The 21,786-nt window shown below is 47.6% G+C and overlaps 1 pseudogene; it reads right to left on the reverse strand.

The window, feature by feature from the left end:
- Positions 1-1,821: 1,821 nt before the first annotated feature.
- On the reverse strand, positions 1,822-17,397 carry LOC140852213 (protein kri1-like; annotated as a pseudogene).
- Between the last annotated feature and the right edge of the window lie 4,389 nt (positions 17,398-21,786).

Here is a 21,786-nt window from a genome sequence, read left to right on the forward strand (position 1 = left end):
GTTCCATAAGCTGTTGATCCCCTACTCATCTTCAAAGAAGCTTTATCCCCAAATAATCAAGTTGCATGCATGAGCCGCTGCCAAACTTCCGGGAGTCTATATCCTAAAAGAAATAATGTGCATATGTGGTCCAATTAAGCTGCAGAGGGATCTTGACCCCTAAGAAATTAAGTGCCACCGTGGTGTCTGGTTCGATGTTAATGACTCCTCCTTGGTGAGTGATCTAAGACCCTGGGGGAAACTATTTTAGGATTTGGTGACAGATTTTGAAATGTTCCAAATTTGAAAAGCACGCTTGCAGAAAAAATCTCTAGTGGAGCAGAGAATATTCTTGGGGTCCATTTGTTTTGAATGTGAAATTATTGGATGGTCTGACACTTCATGAAAATTATTTATCTAAAAAAAATAATTTTTATTATATTTGATTGATAGAAAAATTATTTCAAAAAATGGTATTGAAAAAAATTACTACGTTTGATTAGATATAATCCTGTATAGGAATATAATGAAATTTACAAATAGATCTTTCAATATAAAATAATTTTTTAATACTAGAATAGTATTACCATCTCCAATTAATTTTTATATAATGACTATAATCACATAACCCTCTATATAATACTGTCTCTATCTTATTTTTTTTATAAATATTTTTTATTAAATAAATTTAAAAAGATATCAGAACAAATTTAATGATTATATATGCAGCTTTATTGGGAATATTTTAGTTAAGTATGGATTAGTATCACTCGAAAATTTATCAAATACCAATTTTTCATGATATTTATTTTACCTTCTCTATTTAAAAAATAAACATGACATCCATCAATTTTTTTTATTATCTCTCTCTTCTATTTTTTATATAAAATATTTGTTTATTTTTCCATTCCAAACTACCCGATCGCTTGGTGTATAATATATTTCTTACACATTGGTGGAAGAGAGTGAAATTTTTTTTGCATACGCACGTATGAGCATGATAACTACATCATTGACCATTAGGTGAAAAGATGTAGGCACATTCCAAACTACTCAGGGTAGGTTAGGTTGGTTATACTAGCAGGAGGTTCCCTAACAAGAACTTGGGAAGAAATGGTGTGAATTGTGCTAAACTTGACGATAGATGCAAAGCGAATGATGGTTCGTTACATAAAACAAGGCATTACCATTGATGAGTTGCACCCACCAAAAGATATTCTTGACGCAATCGACAACGACCATATCTTTGCACTAATCAACATAAAACGATGTCGAAAGTAAAATAAAATTTTGATAGTCATACCGCCAACCACATATTATAAACATGATTAGGTCATGACACTGACCTGACCAAATGGGCAATTCTTTTGTATTGTTAGCTCCTAGCTGGCATGACCACTGCTTCACGATCAGCTAATGAAACCATGATTTCAGATGGAGCCTCCTCAACTCCTAAATCTTTACCCATGGACAATCCTTTAGAACAAGGACTACTCAAGGGTGTAGACCCATAAATGAGCTACACGTCATTAATGATTGGAAGGTTCTTGCTTTGATGTTGATGAGCTGGAGACTGCCATCTCTAATATTATTTTCTGAGAACAATACAGTTCTAAGGTGTTCATTGGGTAGGGAACAATTAAAGAGCTGTACGAGATTATATACCTTGGACGGCTCTTATCTGTGGACTGGACCCTGGAGGTATACAATACTAATTCCTGTCTCCTTCCGTTACCGTTGGTGCTGCAGATTGTAGGCTGTTGCCCCTTAAATATTTTTGGTATATAAAAAATGGTCTCCACCTGTGACACTAACTATAAAGCTACTACTTTGGTGAGTGGTTGCCAGTTAATATTCTAGGGATAAGAATCAAATTAGAGTATCATACAGTGTTTCTCTTTTTTAATCATTTGATAACTCCATGCTAGCTAAAAAAAAGCACATTGCTCCACATCTCATCCTCTTATGTAGCATGCTTGCTCAAGAACTTTCTTCCTCGCCAGGTGTTGCGCTGTCGAGGTATTACTAGGATATCATAGGCAGCCGGCCCCGGGTCCAACCTATGTTGGTTATCCAGCTAAGTTGTGACCTCCCCTCCCCAGCCAGGTTCTGAACTCCCCTCCCCTGCATGCAAACATCATGAACAAGTCCTGGTGCCTGCAATTTGAAATTAAGTTAATGCACTAATGTCATGCTAACATAATCCACCGCAGTTTCCCATGCCAGCATGGCAGGAAGGGATTAGCGCAATCCAAGAAGATAAGCGTCATTGATGAGAAAAATTGGCAGGGATAAGTTATATGTGGATAAAATTCATTGAAGGTTGAAAAAAGATACCCAATTGCGAGAGAAGATTCACAGACCAGAAAGTCCTAAAACTAATAAAATCTAAAGTAGATGAAGCTTACTCACCTATTAGCTCACCCGATTTCTCCGTATATACAGTGATTGCCACCTCCAGGGCATACGTGATATTCCTGACCAGAGCTTGTTCTGGATTGTTCTTGATTTCTCCGTATATTCAATTCTAGAACACCCATTTCAAAGGGAATCAGTAGTTGAGCATGGGAGTAAAGCCGGAAGAGAGACTCCAAGTCACTGGACCATTAGCCAAAGAGCTTCCTTCACTGCCCAATCAGCAGGCACAATACGAAGCCCGCCTTCCGCAATGTTGAATAGCTTATTTTAGCGAGCAGGCCTTTTACACAAGGCAGACCTATTCAGCACATAATCTTTTATATATGTAGCGAAGGAACACATAAATGAAGTAAATGATACACGATCATCATTCGTGAAAGTCTATTTATGAAGGCACACAAACACACTCCAGTGAAATGCATGCATCATTCGGTCATTACCATGCATCTCGATGCCTTTTTTTCTATTATAAAGAATGAAATAAAATGATAACTGGGATTGATTCGAACGGTAAAAGCTCCAGAATAAATCAACTAGATTCAAAATTGTTGGGTATAAAATACCCACAGCCGAAGTCCTCAGTGGAATCGACTATACGACAACTTCACCCGGACTCCTACGGGAGCCGGGCTCCGTCACCAAGAACTCCAACATCTTCAGCCGCAAGCAGACTCCGTCCGGACTCCTACGGGAGCCGGGCTCCGCCGCCGATATCGACTACACGACAACTTCACCCGGACTCCTACGGGAGCCGGGCTCCGTCACCAAGAACTCCAACAGCTTCAGCCGCAAGCAGACTCCGTCCGGACTCCTACGGGAGCCGGGCTCCGCCGCCGACATCGACTACAGGACAGCTCCGCCCGGGCTCCCACGGGAGCCGGGCTCCGTCCTCAACGTTAATTACTGGTAAGCCCCGTCCGGACTCCTACGGGAGCCGAACTTCGCTTTTAACCTTGACTGCAGGAAAACTTCGCCCGGACTCCTACGGGAGCCGGGCTCCGTCCTCGACTCCAACGGCTGCAAGGCAGATTGCGACCAGACTCCTACGGGAGCCGGACGGACTCCTACGGGAGCCGGACGGACTCCTACGGGAGCCGAACTCCGCCGACTCCGCCTGGGCTCCCATGGGAGCCGGGCTCCGTCCTCAGCGTTAATTGCTGGTAAGCCCCGTCCGGACTCCTACGGGAGCCGGACTTCACTTTTAACCTTGACTGCAGGAAAACCACGCCCGGACTCCTGCGGGAGCCGGGCTTCGTCCTCGGCTCCAACGGCTGCAGACAAATTTAGTCCGGACTCCTAAGGGGGCCGGACTCCGACCGCTGCCGAACTTCAGCCGATGGATCTGCACCCCCTGGCAGGCCACCATAACGGCCACGATCCTGCTCCACTTCCTGTGGCGGATTCCGCACAGCTTCATCACTCCCTGACAGGCCGCAGTAACCATCGCAACTCTGCTCCACTTCCTGTGGCGGATTCCGCATAGCTCCACTACCCCCTGGCAGGCCACAATAACGACCACGATCCTGCTCCACCTCCTGCGATGGATACCGGACGATTCTCCCATCCGCTGGCAAGTCACGACAACGGACGCTGCTCCACTCCTCGCAACTGATTCCACGTGGCGAGCTACGGTGATAGCCACGATTCCGCTCCACTACCCTTCGCAATAAATCCCCCCTGACTATGGGCGGCCCACTACCAGACGGTTATAAACGTCGCCATCAATCCGTTACCTCCTCCGCCTATAAAAAGGGGGATCCAGATACGTTATTCTCTAAGCTCATTTCTTATCTCAAAACTTTGCTAAATTCTCCGTTCGAGCACTCCATTCTTGTTGAGGCAGAGAACTGACTTGAGCGTCGGAGGGTCTTGCCGGGGCAACCCCACCTCCGGTTTAGACTTCCTTTGCAGGTCCCGGCGGCGACCGCGGCTTCCCCGACTCCAGCTTCTCCGGCGCAAGCAGATTTTTGCACCAACAGGATTGGCGCTAGAGGAAGGGCCTTGAGCCTTCGCGGTACCCTTGTTCTTAAAGGAGTGTTCAACAGAGCCGCCTCCGATCATCTCTCCGACACCCACTCCTAATTTTCCCCTGTGAGATCCACGCTCGATGCCTCCACGCAAGGCGTCCACACGACGGTCCACGGCCTCCGCGGCCAGATCTCAGGCTCCGGCCTCCCCTCCTGTTTCCCAGCCTCCTCCTCCTCCGGCGGCGGCGGTCGGCGCGGAGCAATTTGACTTGCTGGCACAGCAGGTCAGAGGCCTCATCGAAGCTGTGCAAGCAATGCAGCAGCAGCAGCAGCAACCGCAGGCGTCGGCGCACCCGGAAAGGGCATCTCCGGAATGTCAGAACCCGGCGGCGGGGCGGGCCACCTGGGCCAGCCGCCCCGTCCTTCCCGAAAAAACAAATCCGAGGGTAGAGAGCCCTCAATCGGACCACGACTCCACCCCTGGAAGATCCCTGCCCCCGCTCTGCCAGAGGACCCTCGAGACTCGAAGTCGAGAGGATTTTCTGGACCGGAAGCTCCAGGAGATGAACCGGCGGATTGAAGAACTCCACCACGCGCCCCCCGCTCATGGTGAGGATATTTGTACTGACCCTCCCTTCTCTCAAATGATCATGCAGGAACCGATCCCGCCAAACTTCAAGCTTCCCCAGTTCGAAAGCTACGACGGGACTTCGGACCCGGTTGATCATCTGGAGGCTTTCCGGACGATGATGCTGCTTCACGGCGCTCCTGACGCCATCTTATGTCGGGCTTTCCCGTCTACTTTGAAGGGAGCAGCGAGGAACTGGTACTCGGCTTTGAAGTCGGGTACCATCTTTTTCTTCGATCAAATGAGCCACCAATTTGTGGCCCATTTTGTCAGCAGCCGGCGCCCCCGGAAGGGTTCGGAGTCCCTCATCAACATCAAGCAGAGGGAAGGGGAGTCCATACGGGCCTACGTCAACCGCTTTAACATCGCGGCGTTGGAGGTCCGGAACTTGGACCAATCAGTTGCCATGGCCGCCCTGAAAGGTGGCCTTCAGAAGAATGATCTTTTGTTCTCCCTGGAGAAGAAGTACCCCAGGAATTTTGCCGATTTACTGGCTCGGGCTGAAGGGTACGCCCGGACGGAAGAAGCCTTCAAAATGAAGGACGAAGAGACAGCGAGGGAGCGTCAAGCGGGAGATTCGAGTAAGCCCACAGTTGAGAAAAGGCCAAAGGAAGCTCGGCCACGTTTCCGATCCCCTCCTGGACATAAGCGCGCCCGTACTCCACCCCGGGCACGCAGGCAGAGAAGCCCGGACCGCGGGGTTCGGCGGGGCTCCCCACCAGGGAGATTTCGCAACTACGCCCCCCTCAACGCCTCGAAGGCCCAGGTACTAATGGAGGTCAGGGAGCAGCTCCCTAGGTCGGAGAGGATGCGCACACATCCCGGGAAGCGCAACCCCAACAAGTTCTGCCTCTACCACCACGACCACGGCCACGACACCGAAGAATGCATCCAGCTCCAGGACGAGATCGAGGAGCTCATTCGGCGAGGTCGACTCGACAGATTCATCCACCGCAGGCCTGAGGGTAGAGGAGACCGGCCAAGAGCCCTCCCACAGCCTGAACCGCAGAGAAGGGAGGAGCAACCCGGGGACCGGCCTCCCATCGGGACCATCGACTCCATCACCGGAGGGCCTCAAGCAGAAGCGGAAAAACTGTAAATGTATCACTTACGATTTCACCTTGAATCTACTTTCCTTTCTACCTAACGCGCCCTTCCTACCTGGCGTGGATTTGTTACGACTGGATATGACCCCTCCAAAAATAAAGCCATGTCAGGAACAGGAGGAGAACCTCGTCCTGACATGAGCAAAGTCAAAGGCCCGGTTCTTTTAGACCGGATGGGGGGAGAGGCCTTACAACGCCCTAATGCGCCCCCACAGCCATGTCAGGAACAGGAGGAGAACCTCGTCCTGACATGAGCAAAGTCAAAGGCCCGATTCTTTTAGACTGGATAGGGGGAGAGGTCTTACAACGCCCTAATGCGCCCCCACAGCCATATCAGGAACAGGAGGAGAACCTCGTCCTGACATGAGCAAAGTCAAAGGCCCGGTTCTTTTAGACCGGATGGGGGGAGAGGCCTTACAATGCCCTAATGTGCCCCCACAGCCATGTCAGGAACAGGAGGAGAACCTCGTCCTGACATGAGCAAAGTCGAAGGCCCAGTTCTTTTAGACCGGATGGGGGGAGAGGCCTTACAGTGCCCTAACGCGCCCCCACAGCCAGGAACCAGGCTGGTAACGAGGGGAGAACCTCACACCGGCTCGAGCAAAATGGAAGGCCCGGACTCCTACGGGAGTCGGGTTCCGCCCGCAAGGAAGACTTCGCCCGGACTCCTACGGGAGCCGGGTTCCGCCCGCAAGGAAGACTTCGCCCGGACTCCTACGGGAGCCGGATTTCGCCCGCAAGGAAGACTTCACCCGGACTCCTACGGGAGCCGGGTTCCGCCCGCAAGGAAGACTTCGCCCGGACTCCTACGGGAGCCGAGTTCCGCCCCCCAAGGAAGGCTTCAGCCGGGCTCCTACGAGAGTCAGGCTCCATCCACGACTCCTGCAGCGAGGGCTAATGGTGGCGAAACCTGGCCGGCTAACAAGATCAGATGAAAGGAAAAAGCCCCCTCCCAACGATGTCAACATCGGGCAAGACAGATGGCAAGAAAGGTTCGGTGGACAGCGATATTAGTGCAGCGCGGACGAGGTAACGCAAAATGCTCTTTTTATTCCATTTCCGATATACACGCTACAATGCCAGGAAGGCCAAGGAAAGGAGGGCAAAACGATAAAAAGGAAGTAACTACATGATAAGACAGAAAGGCGAAAAGAGCTCTAAGGAGGCCCTGCTCCCTCCGACCTAGAGTTATCTATTCCGTCCCTCAACCAGGATTGCCTCAGATTCTCTATTTCTCCTTCTAGCTCTTCCCTCTTTCGCAGTGCGTCCTGGAGCGCCCGACGAAGTTGCTGGCTCTCAGCCTCCGCTTCTCGACGCCTCTTCCTCAAAACTTCGGACTCCGCCTCCGCGTCTGCGACGGCCCGCCGCTCAAGTGCCAGTTGGATTTTCACTTGTTGCAGCTCGGCTGACTTCTCTCCGAGGGAGACAGAAATCCCTTCAACAGTGCCTCTCAGGGCTTGGAGCTCTTCAGAATCTTGGGCGGAAGTAAGCTGCGCCCTGTTAGCCAGCTGCCTCTGGAGACGAACGACTTCGTCGGCCGCCGTCCGGAATCTCCCCTTATACTCTTCCACCTGCCGGCGCCAGCTGGCCCGCTGAACGTCATGGCTCATCTCGGCGTCCTGAAGCTGCTTCTGAAGGTCGGAGACCTTCTGCGACCACTTCTGTTCATCATCGACCCGGGCCAAGAGCCGGGATGAATTTTCTTCCAGCTGGCCGATCTTCCTCTTCGCAGCTGACAGTTCCACCTTAAGGGCACAAGATCAGAGGTCTCAGACCTCAGGGGCGGGAGGTAGAGAACCCGACGCGGGGGGTGCGACCGCGGTGGCGGCAGACGAGGGGCCGGCCTCGTCTTCAGACTCCTCGAGGAAGCCGAGGTCGAGCTCGGAGAATTTGCTGGCCACCTTCTCTTGGCAGAGCTCGAACCCCTTGGTGAACGCCTCCTAGCCGAACTGGACATTCAGGTCCCTCATCTCCGCGGAGGCCTTGAATTCCTCCACCGCAAGGGCCCTGGCCTCCGAGACCAGGATCGGAGTTTGCTCGACCAAATGGGCGACCTCGGCCTCCGCCTTCCTCGCCGACTCCTCCAAGACCTGCCTCTCCTCCTCCCGGGCCTGCTTCTCTCTTTCCAGGGCCTCCTGGAGGGTGGCTACTTCAGCCGACTTCGCTTGGAGGCGGGCAACCTCGGCTTGGCAGCGTTCCTCCGCCTGGAGGATGTCCCTCCTCATGCGGCTCACCGCCTCGATATAGGCGAAGAGCTGGTGCCCAATCTGCAGGGCCGGATAAAGAATTACGACAGAGGCCGAGTGACCGTGTAAATAAAGATCTGTTTACCTCGAGGAAGGACCCCAAAGAGTCCCAAGCCCGCTGCTCAGGATCGACGTGGTCGATCCTCCCCACGACGTCGGACAGGATGCAGCCGTCGATCAACCGCCTGATCAGGTCCCTATCATTAAAGGGATTCTCCGATCCCTCCTCGGAGCAGACGGACTTGTCTACAGCAGCTCGGTGGCTACTCGTCCTGCGAGCCACCGATTTTCTCCTCCTCCCCGCGGCGGGCGCCTCCGCGGAGCGAACCCCCGGAGTGGGGGCCCCAGTTGGCGGGCTCCTCGAGGAGGCCCGGGGAGCCACTGGCTCGGCATCTGAAGGAATGTCGATGGTCGGGGCCGCCTGGACGGGCGCAGCCAAGCTCGTCTCCTCCGCCCTGGCCCTCTTCGCCGATCCGGAGGCCGCCGCGCCCTTTCTCTTCTGGGCTCTCATGCCCCTGGCGAGCATCCGCGTTGCTTCGGCGTCCATTGCTAAAAAAAAAAAAAAAAAAAAAAAAGAAGAGAGTGGGAAGGAAAAAGAAGTAAAGAGAAGAAGAAGAGGAAGGCAAGAAAAGAAAAGATAAGACGAATACTCGCTGGATCCTGAGGGCTCAGGCCGATGTTGAAAAAAAGCTGCTCCCTCAGAAGATTAGGAAGGGAAGGAGCGGGATAAGTTAGAAGCTTCTGGGCGGCCTGGAGGTCGTCCTCCCCCAGGCTGGGAGCCCGACGGACGGAATCTCTCAGAGAACCCCAAGGGGGCAGGCCCAGTTCCAAGGTCGGGCAGTGGACGAAGAGGTATTTTCCCTTCCAATTGTGAATCGAAGAAGGGGCGCCCTTCAGCAACCCCTTCTTACCAAACTGGGGGGAGAAGTACCACCAGTCCTTCGCCAAAGGATGGCGTTTGAAGGTATAAAAATGCCTAAACAAGGAGAGAGACGGCTGAACCTCGACTATGTGGCAGAGGGAGAGAAACCCTATCAAAAACCTAAAGGAATTCGGGGCCACGGAAGCGAGAGAGATATCCAAGAAGTGGAAGAAGGCAGCGACAAAGGCAGGAAGCGGAAGCCGGAGTCCGGCACGGAACGCTTCCTGATACAAACAAAAGCGACCGGGAGGAGGAGTGCTGGCCCGGTCAGAGGGGCCAGGTAGCTCCAGGTCGTACTCCGGAGGAACCCCATACTGAACCCTTATCAGAAGGAGTTCCTCCGAAGTCGAGGAACATGGAATAACGCCCGGTGCGAAAATCGGGCGAGGCCCAGCCCCGGACGCGGGTTCGTCCACAGAGACAGGGACCTGGGGGTTTGAAGCAGAAGAACTCTCGGAACTGCCGGGAGCAGAAGAGCCAGAGGACATTTTGAGTAGTTTCGAAGGGAGGATCTAAAGGACCCTAAAAAGACGGACCGAAAGGGGAACGAGAGGCCGAAGGCTAACTCGGAGGGACGCACAAAAGTAATGATGAGAGGAGAAGCCCCTAGGCGGTGAGAGGAAGGTTGGCACTAACCTATATTACTCTGAGGGACCTGGGGGACGAAAAACGGGAGGCGCCTACGGCTCGAGAAGACGCTCACTAAAGCAGGGCTCTCGAAGAGAAGACAGACACCAGCGAAAACTCAGGAATGGAGTAGGACGCCTAAAGGAGGGAGGACGGGTTTAAATAGACCCTGGGATCCGGCGCCATAATGATCGCGAATCCCCCAGGCCAGTCCGCATCCGACACGTGTCCCACTCCCCCTGGTAGACGGCTAAAAGCGGCTGACGGTTGGCAGGATCATAATTGCGCCGTACCTAGGCCAGAGTACCTGCAGGAATTTCGAAGCGTCCCCTCGTACCGCTCCAATTCGAAAAGACTCCGGCACGCGCACATTTAATGCCAAAATATCCGGAGGTGGCAGTGCGCAGGATTCGAAGGGACGGTTTCGGCTGTGCCCATCTCTCCCTCTGTACTTCCTTCGTTTGAAGTTCAAACTCGGAAGTAGGGGGACTGGTGTTGGGTATAAAATACCCACAGCCGAAGTCCTCAGTGGAATCGACTACACGACAACTTCACCCGGACTCCTACGGGAGCCGGGCTCCGTCACCAAGAACTCCAACAGCTTCAGCCGCAAGCAGACTCCGCCCGGACTCCTACGGGAGCCGGGCTCCGCCGCCGACATCGACTACACGACAACTTCACCCGGACTCCTACGGGAGTCGGGCTCCGTCACCAAGAACTCCAACAGCTTCAGCCGCAAGCAGACTCCGCCCGGACTCCTACGGGAGCCGGGCTCCACCGCCGACATCGACTACAGGACAGCTCCGCCCGGGCTCCCACGGGAGCCGGGCTCCGTCCTCAACGTTAATTGCTGGTAAGCCCCGTCCGGACTCCTACGGGAGCCGAACTTCGCTTTTAACCTTGACTGCAGGAAAACTTCGCCCGGACTCCTACGGGAGCCGGGCTCCGTCCTCGACTCCAACGGCTGCAAGGCAGACTGCGACCAGACTCCTACGGGAGCCGGACGGACTCCTACGGGAGCCGAACTCCGCCGACTCCGCCCGGGCTCCCACGGGAGCCGGGCTCCGTCCTCAGCGTTAATTGCTGGTAAGCCCCGTCCGGACTCCTACGGGAGCCGGACTTCGCTTTTAACCTTGACTGCAGGAAAACCACGCCCGGACTCCTGCGGGAGCCGGGCTTCATCCTCGGCTCCAACGGCTGCAGACAAATTTAGTCCGGACTCCTACGGGGGCCGGACTCCGACCGCTGCCGAACTTCAGCCGATGGATCTGCACCCCCTGGCAGGCCACCATAACGGCCACGATCCTGTTCCACTTCCTGTGGTGGATTCCGCGCAGCTCCATCACTCCCTGACAGGCCGCAGTAACCATCGCAGTTCTGCTCCACTTCCTGTGGCGGATTCCGCACAGCTCCACTACCCCCTGGCAGGCCACAAAAACGGCCACGATCCTGCTCCACCTCCTGCGACGGATACCGGGCGATTCTCCCATCCGCTGGCAAGTCACGACAACGGACGCTGCTCCACTCCTCGCAACTGATTCCACGTGGCGAGCTACGGTGATAGCCACGATTCCGCTCCACTACCCTTCGCAATAAATCCCCCCTGACTATGGACGGCCCACTACCAGACGGTTACAAACGTCGCCATCAATCCATTACCTCCTCCGCCTATAAAAAGGGGGATCCAGATACGTTATTCTCTAAGCTCATTTCTTATCTCAAAACTCTGCTAAATTCTCCGTTCGAGCACTCCATTCTTGTTGAGGCAGAGAACTGACTTGAGCGTCGGAGGGTCTTGCCGGAGCAACCCCACCTCCGGTTTAGACTTTCTTTGCAGGTCCCGGCGACGACCGCGGCTTTCCCGACTCCAGCTTCTCCGGCGCAAGCAGATTTTTGCACCAACAAAAACCAAGAACTCCAAATGAGAAGTGCCAGCCTCAGTTAATCTACATGAAAGTTAACCTGTAAGAGAATATATCTAAGGCCCTTATGCAGTCTAACATTCATTCCTCTCACAAAATCTTCGCATAGTTCTCTTTATGTTAAGTTAGTTCTAGCTGCCAGCAACATCAGGTTTCCATTTTCTGAATGTCCAGGGGAAGCTCAGACTGCATAAGTGCAGCTTTAAAGCCTTAGTTGCAACAAATGGATGTACCGTGATTAACAATAAGGATTTCAGCAATGACCAAAAGCAAAAACACTCTAAATATATGGACCACTTTTGAGATTTTACAATATATCATAAGCTCTCTCAATAAACAAACAATGATAGAATGGCATCAATAAGAAAAGAATAGAAAAACATGGACGTTCCACATCACAAGTAATTTTTGGGCAAGTGCTCCATCTAAATCGTCATGACTACAGCAGCAGCATGACACTGTAGGCTAGGGAGCTACTTTGCATAGGCCCCAAAAGTGGAAAATCTTGGGAACCACTCCCTCAAAGTTAAAAAGAAAAATAAGGGGCAAACAAAAAAAGGAAAGAAAACATGTTCTTTCCTAGCTCCGTCTTCTTAATTGCCTGATGCCCATGACAAGCAAAAGCATCAATGGTTCCAGATATCAGGAAGACATACACCTAAGCATTATCCAGAAGTTATAAAATCACGCCTAACTAGCATCATTTAGATTATACTTCATTTTTGTGAACAAAGAATCACATTTAACCATATGTAAATTTCCTCAGCTCATCAGCAATTTTGGATGGTGCAAACAATTAAGCAAACTCTACAGCCACTGGTTAGGTCTAATATTAGAGCATGAAAGTATGATGGTTTGTCATTCTTTCGGTGGTGCCTCATACTTCTTTGAAGTCACTGAGTTGTCCTTGAGACTTTGACAGGCTTAAATTATAAACAATTACTTCCTTTTGAGGATGATTTATTTAAAAAAGAAAAAAAAAAAAGATTTACAGAATAAGTTGCACTTGAACCCCAATTTCATTCAAGGATAGTTTAGAGAGTGATCTCTTTTTTTTCTTGATGAGATTCAGAGTCGTCTGTAACAAGCTAAATGTTGAAGCTAATTATTCAAAGTTCATGTTGTGTTGACATAGCAAAAATTGCCAAAATTGATGATCATCCGCACAAAGCAGATAAACAAATGGCTAGTAGAAAAAAAAATCAGTTTGGAAGAAAGGAATAAACGTAGGAACCACTTCATCTGTTACAAATTTAAAGCTTTTTATTGGGGAAATAAAATGGGGCTCAAGATTGTTTACATAAAATTTGAGTAAAATACAACACTATGTACCATATTAAAAGTTCAACTTACAGTCCTTTTAGAAGAACAGTACTATAATTTAGATAAAGCAAATTAAAGTCATGGTAGCCAGGACTAGTTGGTCAAAGAATAGAAATCTCATCAATTATCAAAGAGGTGTCAGGTCAGTACACAATATAAGGCTCCTACAATTAAAGGTTATGACACAAAATTTAGATGGCATAACACCTTTGATATACCAACACACTCAAAAATTGCAATTTAATTATTCATGCAGAATGAAACCATTCTCCAAAATAGCAGGCTTAAAGGTCGCTATAATTACATTTATGAAATCTGGACCATCTTCAATGGCATCCAATGTTGCTAAAAACCTCCCTTTATCAAACCACCATTGGCATATTCTAGGAGAAAAGCTTAAAGGTTCACTCCATCCAGAGTCTTAAAATACAAATAGGCAAATAATTGTGACATACCTATGAAGACAGCAAGCAACTAGAAGCTCAGAGTACGCTGCAATATTCACAACCTTTGCCTTTATCTTTGAACATATTCTACACCATTTTACTTGCTGATGTCAATGAGTATCAATTAAAGTTTCAGCTACCAAAGATGCTACATGTCACAGCTAATATTGGTCAAGAACCAATTTGTCAGACAAGTGGTCAGTTAAGTCAGTTTCAGATGATTTATTGTTTAGAATCAACTTTGGTCACTTCGGAAACACTTTTAATAATTTTACTTTTGAACAAAACTTGAAAGTTACTTTTGAACAAACCTTGACTAAATGCATGTAAAATCAAATGGTTTAAATTTAGGGGAAATAAATCTTGCAATGGTGCACAGAGAAAATCCTATTTCTACATTCTGTTTCAAATTAGTTGATTTAAAAATATGACGTTTCATTAATAACATTCTTTTCCATAAGAATACATATGTAATATTTCCAATGGAATCATCAAGTTTCAAAGCCTTAGATGCTTCTTTGAAAATATTTAATGCCTTTCAAGCATGAAGCACGTCCACTCATGTCAAAGTTGATAACAGTGAATGTCCAACATCTCATCTCAATGTGGATGAACATCAAAAACACATTTATAAACTACTTTGAGTCTAAAGCTTCAACTTAACTATTTACTCGCATGGTATAAACAAATATCTCAATATGGATGAACATCAAAAACACATTTATGAACTACCTTGAGTCTAAAGCTTCAACTTAACTATTTATTCCTACGACGTAAACAAATATCTGAAATGAGAGACAGATAAAAAGGTTTTCTAGAATTAATAATGATAGTCACCTAATTTCCCAAGTACAGGTACAACTGAAAAACTTCTAAATGAAAAATTATAGAATGACAAAAGGCTGGAGGTAACCGTTTGATTTAAGTATTACGTGCAAGCAGAAACTGTATCAAATTGTACGAGTACTAACTTACCAACCTTGAGTGCACTAATGCCATCCTGTCTCAACTCCATAACATTTAACCAAATGATCTTATATCTAAGAAAATGCATCATGCATTCACAAGCAGACATTATATTCATTAAAATGTGAACATAACTTTCCTTAAAGCTTATAATACATTACATAGCTTCAATTACTAGTTTGTTTAAATATCGCCCAAGACGACCATGAGGTGTTCCACTTGATATCTCTCGTCATCATTGTCTAAGAACAAGGGCATTCTTCAACCCACCTACATATAAAATGAAGTATCTTCTAGTTGTTCTATCTATTCTATTCAAATATGCATGAAACTTTTGCACTCCACATGTACAAAAAATCGCAACATTGTCTTTAAGCCATCCCTATAATCATCTTAAGTCATCTTGATGAGGAAATTGTCTAAATTCTTCCTTATTTTGGACTAGCCAAGGTAAATCACCATTTTGGTGGAACAATGCCCATATATCTGCAGAGCTTTTGCAAATATCTATGATCCCTTGATTGGGCATGACAGCACATGCAGCTAGGAACAAGATTGACACTACCAAGACAAGCATTAGTAAGAAATTTATCAAGAGCTTCCCCCTACATAAATGCTTAAGTTCAAGCCAGATGACATGCATCTATAACTTTTCTTGCTTGATTGATTCAATAGAAATTTATTCAGCAATAGCTTGTTGTTGCAGATTTTTTGCCCCCCTTGGCTACAGCAGATAGTCTCATCCATCCTTCACTACCATGAGATAAGCACTCCCTCGATTTTTACATCCTCAACAAACCATCCTTGCAAAGCAATAAAATGCTAGCTAATGCCTGAAATAATAGAAACCTATGACCTTCATTTGCTCAATGCTTTCTTACAGCAATTAGGCATGGCTGTTAAACAATCAGTATCATGTTAATCCTCAACTCATTTATATGGAATAACTGTATCGAAATATCATTGATCAATATCAAGACTCGATGAAAAACAAGATAAAAAGTCTTTACGAAGATAGAAGAAGATAGGAGAAGATAGAATGACTTTCTCTGAATATATTCCTATCAGTTCCACCCAGAAATGAAGCAAAATACACAGTTTTCATGTAAAGCATTAGAGAAACACAAATCATACATCAACATATCACTAAATTTGTCACTAGTCCGGATAAGAAATTAATTTTCCACTACAAAGTGCTCAAAAGTGCCTCATAAATAGCAATTCAAACACAATAACTATGAAGAATATTAGGATTCCAACATTAGAGACCCTGGAAATGAAAGGAAAGCTGACTGATCACTCCATCTTTTGAGGAAAAGAGTACAGGATTTGCCTACCTAAAAATCAATAACAAAAGAAGACAAAATTTTATAAATGAACTACCTTTTAAATACCCATGCAACTTTCTCCAAAAAATTTAGAGCTTCTTCTGAGGTTTCAAGGGGATCTTTCCATAAGCCATGAGCCTCGACCGGGACAGCTTCAATTCAGCCTGTCGGTGCCTTCTTCTACTGCGCCTAGACAATTGATTAGGTTCACCATTTGCTTCCTCTGGTTCTGTTTTCTATTTTTCCTTCTCTGGCTCTGTAGATCTTGGGCCTCCCTTTGTCCTCTGCTTCTTACCAGTCTTCTGGGCATCTGTTTTTCCCCCATGAAGGATCAAATCCTTCTTCAACTTCTGGTGATATGTCAGCTTCCACTCCTTCTCCCTATATGGTGCTAACCTCTTCAGGGAAACATATTGGTTCAAATCCTTGTCATTAGCCACTAAAAGCTCTTCAGGGGTCAAGCCATATCTATTAGCTGAAGCAGACTTGTACTTGAACCGAGTCTTCAGGTCTCCAATTGTATCTTCATAATCCAACTTATGATACTCCTCCAACTCTTTATCAAGCTCAACTTTCTCCTTAAGAGAGATTTTACGCTTCCTCTTCCTCTTACCCCCCTCCTTTTGTGGATCTTCTTCCACATTCTCTCTCACTACCTTGATCCCCTCATTAGATCCATCAACACCCCAACCTTTCGGAAGCCCAAGCAATTCATCTTCCTTAACAAAATCTGGCCTCTCCAAATCACCCTCGTCATTGCTTCCAAGCCCTGGATCAGCATCCTCGGCATCATAATAATCTACATCAAACATTTCTTTCATCTTCTTATCATACTCCTCTGGGTCGAAATCTTCCTCTAGATCCTCTTCATCCAGCTTGCAGAACCCATCATCTCCAATCCCTGCAATCATCCGAATCTTCTCGAGCTTCTCCTGGATCTCCTTCTTCTTCATATTCTTCAAGTGCTTCAGCTCCTCCTTCCTCTCAAACTCAGCCTGCGCCATCCTCTCCTCCTTGCTCTTCCTCTCCAGCTTCCTGCTCCTCATCTTTTTCCTCACCGACCCTTCAATAAACCTCGAGTGACCCAGAACTCGGTCTACCTCCCCTTCCTCGTGCCGGAAATTGTATTCCGCCTCTGCTTGTCCAGCTCATCCTCGTCCTCTGAAACATCAATGTCATAAAACGACGGCTTTTCGTCCTTATCCTTCATCGCCCACGACCTCTGGAGAAAATAGTTCTTCAGAAACAAATCATCGTCGTTCAATCCATCATCTTTCCCAAAGTAATCATCCAATTTCTTGCCACGCTCATCGGCGTCCTCATCAACCTCCTTCACAACCGCCTCCTTCTCTTTAATGATATCCCCATCATCCTCAGACACGGCTTCTGCTTCCTCTTTCTCCGCCGCCTCCAGGAATGCCTTGAGACGCTCCTCCTGCTCCTTGTTACAGACCTTGCAGTTATCTTTTAGCGGCTTCTCACTGAATTCCAATCCTTCTTCGATCAAATGCTGGGCCATGACGACCTCCACGTACAAAGTGTTGGGATAGATCCCGTCACTTAGCCTACTATCCTACCTTCTCGTCTCTGAATCTGTTAAAAAAATTATACCGATTAATCTGCAATCAATCCGATTCAAATATACAAAATTTTCTTCCAACGGCATTCAGTTTGTAACCGACTTAATAGCCAATTACCAAATGAAGATAAAATATCTCGATAATCCTATCCTCTCGATTTTGATAATATGGATTTCTACCGACTAACTGAGCACCGAATATGACCATCATACAATTCTGAGTGACAGACCATATCAAATCATATCACTCACACACTATACTCTGATCAGCTAGCTATGCACTGTAATGGAATACTACGATCTCATTAAATATGCATGCAGGATCATTTATTATGCCTCACACCCGATAGCATCCACCGACACGAGCGCATCGAACAGAAGGCATGCTCGCTGTCGGTATTTAAAGATGCCCACATGGTATCGAGCGACACCGTATGATAGGATATGATCGATATGATCGCCTCTCCTCTCATCATTCATTTTTGCTCCCTCTATAAATGGAGGTAAACGAGGACCCCTCTAGGTATGATAGACATACTATCTCAAAAACCCAAAGACTCTATCACTCTTTCCTCTTGAGCTATTTTACTGACTTGAGTGTCGGAGGGTCTTCGTCGGAGCCATCTCACTCTAAACTCTATTATCGCCCTTCGTCTTGACCTTAACTGTGCGCACCTTCTCTGGTATTGACATGTCATTCTTTGGCAATCCCACCACCAACTGACAGGCGCAACTCCTAGTCAGTTTCAAACAAACTACCGACTATGCACCGGGGCAAGGCCACAACATTTTGGCACGTGAGGAAGAGGGGAAAGGGGGGGCTCTCTCAAGGACCTCCATGATCAAGACAAGGACGCAAAATATCTCCGCTGATTTAGTTCGACACTCATCGCGGCGTAACGCACTCCGGCAATCCATAAAGAGCTGAGTGCTTCACGACCGTCGGTGACGGTAGATCCTGGATTTGCTGCCCTCGTGCAGCAGGTGAAAAATCTGACGAACGCTGTTCAAGATCTCCAACAACAACAACAATAACAACTGGGAGAGGTCGCAGCATGTGATGCGCCTTCCAGGCGTAGCCACCGACCATGATCTCTAACCCGCCACTGTACGTAGCATTTCCATTGAGCGAGTTCTCCGCTTGCTTGAGGGTCACTATGTTCGGAGTCTCGCCACGCTTCATGTGCCAATTCTGGTGATCGTCGGTCCCCACGTTTTCCTCGACGAACTCAGTACAAGGGGAAGAGGCCACAGTCCTTATCAAGATCTTCTTCTTCTGGGGAAGGCTCTACTCCAGACTACTCGTGGCATCCTGATGTGTCGCAACAACAATTGGATGAGTACGATCAAAAATTGAAGGAGATAGATCACCATCTGGAACGGCTCCAAACCAACCATTGCGACCCGATCAATGAATTCAACATCAGTACAAATCCATCTTTCTCAAGATGGATCCTCGACGAGCTAGTTCTTAGTTGGTTCCAAATATCGTAAATCGAGCCATACAATGGCTCCACATACCCACTCGATCATCTTGAGAGCTATAAAACCCTCATGCTTCTACAAGAGGCATCTGACGCCCTCCTCTGCATTGCTTTTCTGGTTATGCTCCGAAAAATCTGCGGGCGTAGTACTCGGGGCTACTGTCGGGAGGCATCAATTCTTTTGAACAGTTTGAGCAGCTGTTCGTGGCATATTTTGGCACAAACCGAAGAGTATTCAAAACTACTGACAGTCTTTTCTCTGTCCGCCAGCAGGATGGAGAATCTTTGTGAGAGTTTGTCACGCGTTTCAACACTACCACTCTGGAGGTCAAGGACCTCGAAGAGGTGACAGTCATTGTGGTGATGAAGCAGAGACTCGAAAACTCTAAGTTCACCTACTCCTAGACAAGATGCTTCCTCGATCCTACGTCGAACTCCTCGAGCATACACAGAAGTACATCTGCACCGAAGAAGCCGCGACTGACCGATGTCAGTTTGAGAAAAAGAGCCAAAAGAAGAAAGCAAGGAAGGGAGGAGGCTCCAGGGAGCCCAGTCGGATCTGTGCTGAGAATGAGGCTCTACCTCCCTAGCTAAGTCGGAAGCCCAAAAACTTTGTGGGTATGTATGACCCCTACATTTCTCTAACTGCTTTTCGATCGCAGATTCTGATGGAAATAAAAGGAGAAAGCTTTCTTCATTGACCCCCACCAATGAGGATGAAATCTCATGATCAGAAGTGCTACTGCTGCTTCCATTGCAACCATGAACACGACACAGAGGAGTGCCACCAGCTGAAGAACAAAATTGAGAATCTGATAAGGTAGGGATATCTTGAGAAGTACGTACAGGAGCGCTCTACACAACTACCTTCCGATCTACCTCATCTGGAATCTGAAGAACAGGCTCACATCACACTAACGACAGGCGTGATCAACATGATCTCGATGGGACCACGACTCCGAAGGGCAGACGATCGCAGAAGCAGTTCCAAGCACCAGCGTGCCGACAACGACATCATTTTTACTAAAGTAAATCTGCGAGGAGTCCAGACTCCTTACAATGATGCTGTAGTCGTATCAATGATAATTGCCGAATATGATGTAAAAATATGTCTTGTCAATAATGGAAATTTCACTGAGGTGATTTTTTATGATTGTTTTTTTCGGATGCGACGCGATGGCTTTCTGCTAAACTTCTCAAATCCGTTAATATTTCTCTAGTCGGATTTACAGGTGACTCGATCAAAGTGGAGGACGAGATCGAACTCTCCGTCATGTTTAGGCAATCACCTCGGCAATCTACCATTCACCCCAACTTTCTCATAGTCGGGTCCCGTCCGCTTACAACATCATCCTGGGGTGGTCTGGATTGAATGCGTTCCAATCGATCATCTCAACTTATTATCTGCTCGTATACTTTCCGACAAAGAATGGACCTGATGAGTTGCAAGGAGACCAACAGTTGGTCCGACAATGCTACTTAACCACTATCAATGAAAAGAAACCAACTGAAACTCTTCTCATCGACGACGGGTTGGATCAGAGAGAAATTGAAAGTCGAGGAGAACCTGCAGAACAGCTTATCTCAGTTCCCCATACGATGGAGATTTGACTAAAACCATTCAAATCAGATCCTCACTGAGCAAGCAATTGCAAGAGGAGCTGATTAATTTTTTAAGAAGAAATACTGATGTCTTCACCTGATCTGCCTCAGATATGCTAGACATTCCTCTAGAAGTTATTGTCCACCGACAAACGTTGATCCCAACCACAAGCCGGTGAGATAAAAGAAGAGAAGCTTTGCTCCAGAGCGACAGAAGGTCATTAATGAAGAAGTTGACAAGCTATTGATAGCCGACTTCATCCATAAGGCCAACCTATCCGGATTGGCTCGCGAATATGGTTATGCTCAAGAAAGCAAATGATCAATGGCGGATCTGCATCGACTACACCGACTTAAATAAAGTCTGTCTCAAGGACAGCTTTCCTCTCTCCCGAATAGATCAGCTAGTTGATGCGACATCCAGACATCAGCTACTCAGCTTTATCGATGCCATCTCTGATTTCAATCAAATCCAGATGGCATCTGAGGATGAGGAGAAGATGACGTTTATCATCGAGAAAGATTTGTACTGCTACAAAGTCATGCCCTTTGGCCTCAAGAACGTCGGAGCAACAAATCAGAGACTAGTCAATAAAGTCTTTAAAGGCTAAATCGGGCGCAATATGGAGGTTCACATCGACGACATACGCGTGAAAAATAATAAAGCTACCCTCCACATCAGCGACCTAATCGAAGCTTTCGATGCCCTGAGGAAGTACCGAATGAAGCTAAATCTGACTAAGTGCACCTTTGACATCACGTCGGAAAAATTTCTCAATTTTATGGTGACAAAGAGAGGTATCGAGGTCAATCCTGAAAAGATCAAGACGGTTTTCGACATGAAACCTTCTAATTCTCGAAAGAACATTCGGAGATTGGCGAGACGAATTGCGTTCTTAAGTTGATTTATCTTCAAGTCTGCGGAATGGTGTCTCTTTTTCTTTAAGACCCTCAGACAAATGAAAGACTTTACCTAGATGGAAGAGTGTCAAAAATCTTTCCACGAGTTGAACAATACCTCAGCTCTCCTCCACTTTTGATGAAGTCCAGCACCGACGATGAATTACTAATGTATGTGGCAACCACTTCTGAAGCCATCACCTCGATGCTAGGCCGAGAAGAAGATAAAGTGCAAAGGCCCGTCTACTATATAAGTCAGGTGCTGCACAACGTCGAAATAAGATATTCTAGAATTGAGAAGGTCGTCTTTGCAATCATGACTACTCTTCGACAGTTACGGTTC

Source organism: Elaeis guineensis, chromosome 10 (genome assembly GCF_000442705.2).
Source record: "Elaeis guineensis isolate ETL-2024a chromosome 10, EG11, whole genome shotgun sequence".
In the NCBI taxonomy this organism is placed as follows: domain Eukaryota; kingdom Viridiplantae; phylum Streptophyta; class Magnoliopsida; order Arecales; family Arecaceae; genus Elaeis; species Elaeis guineensis.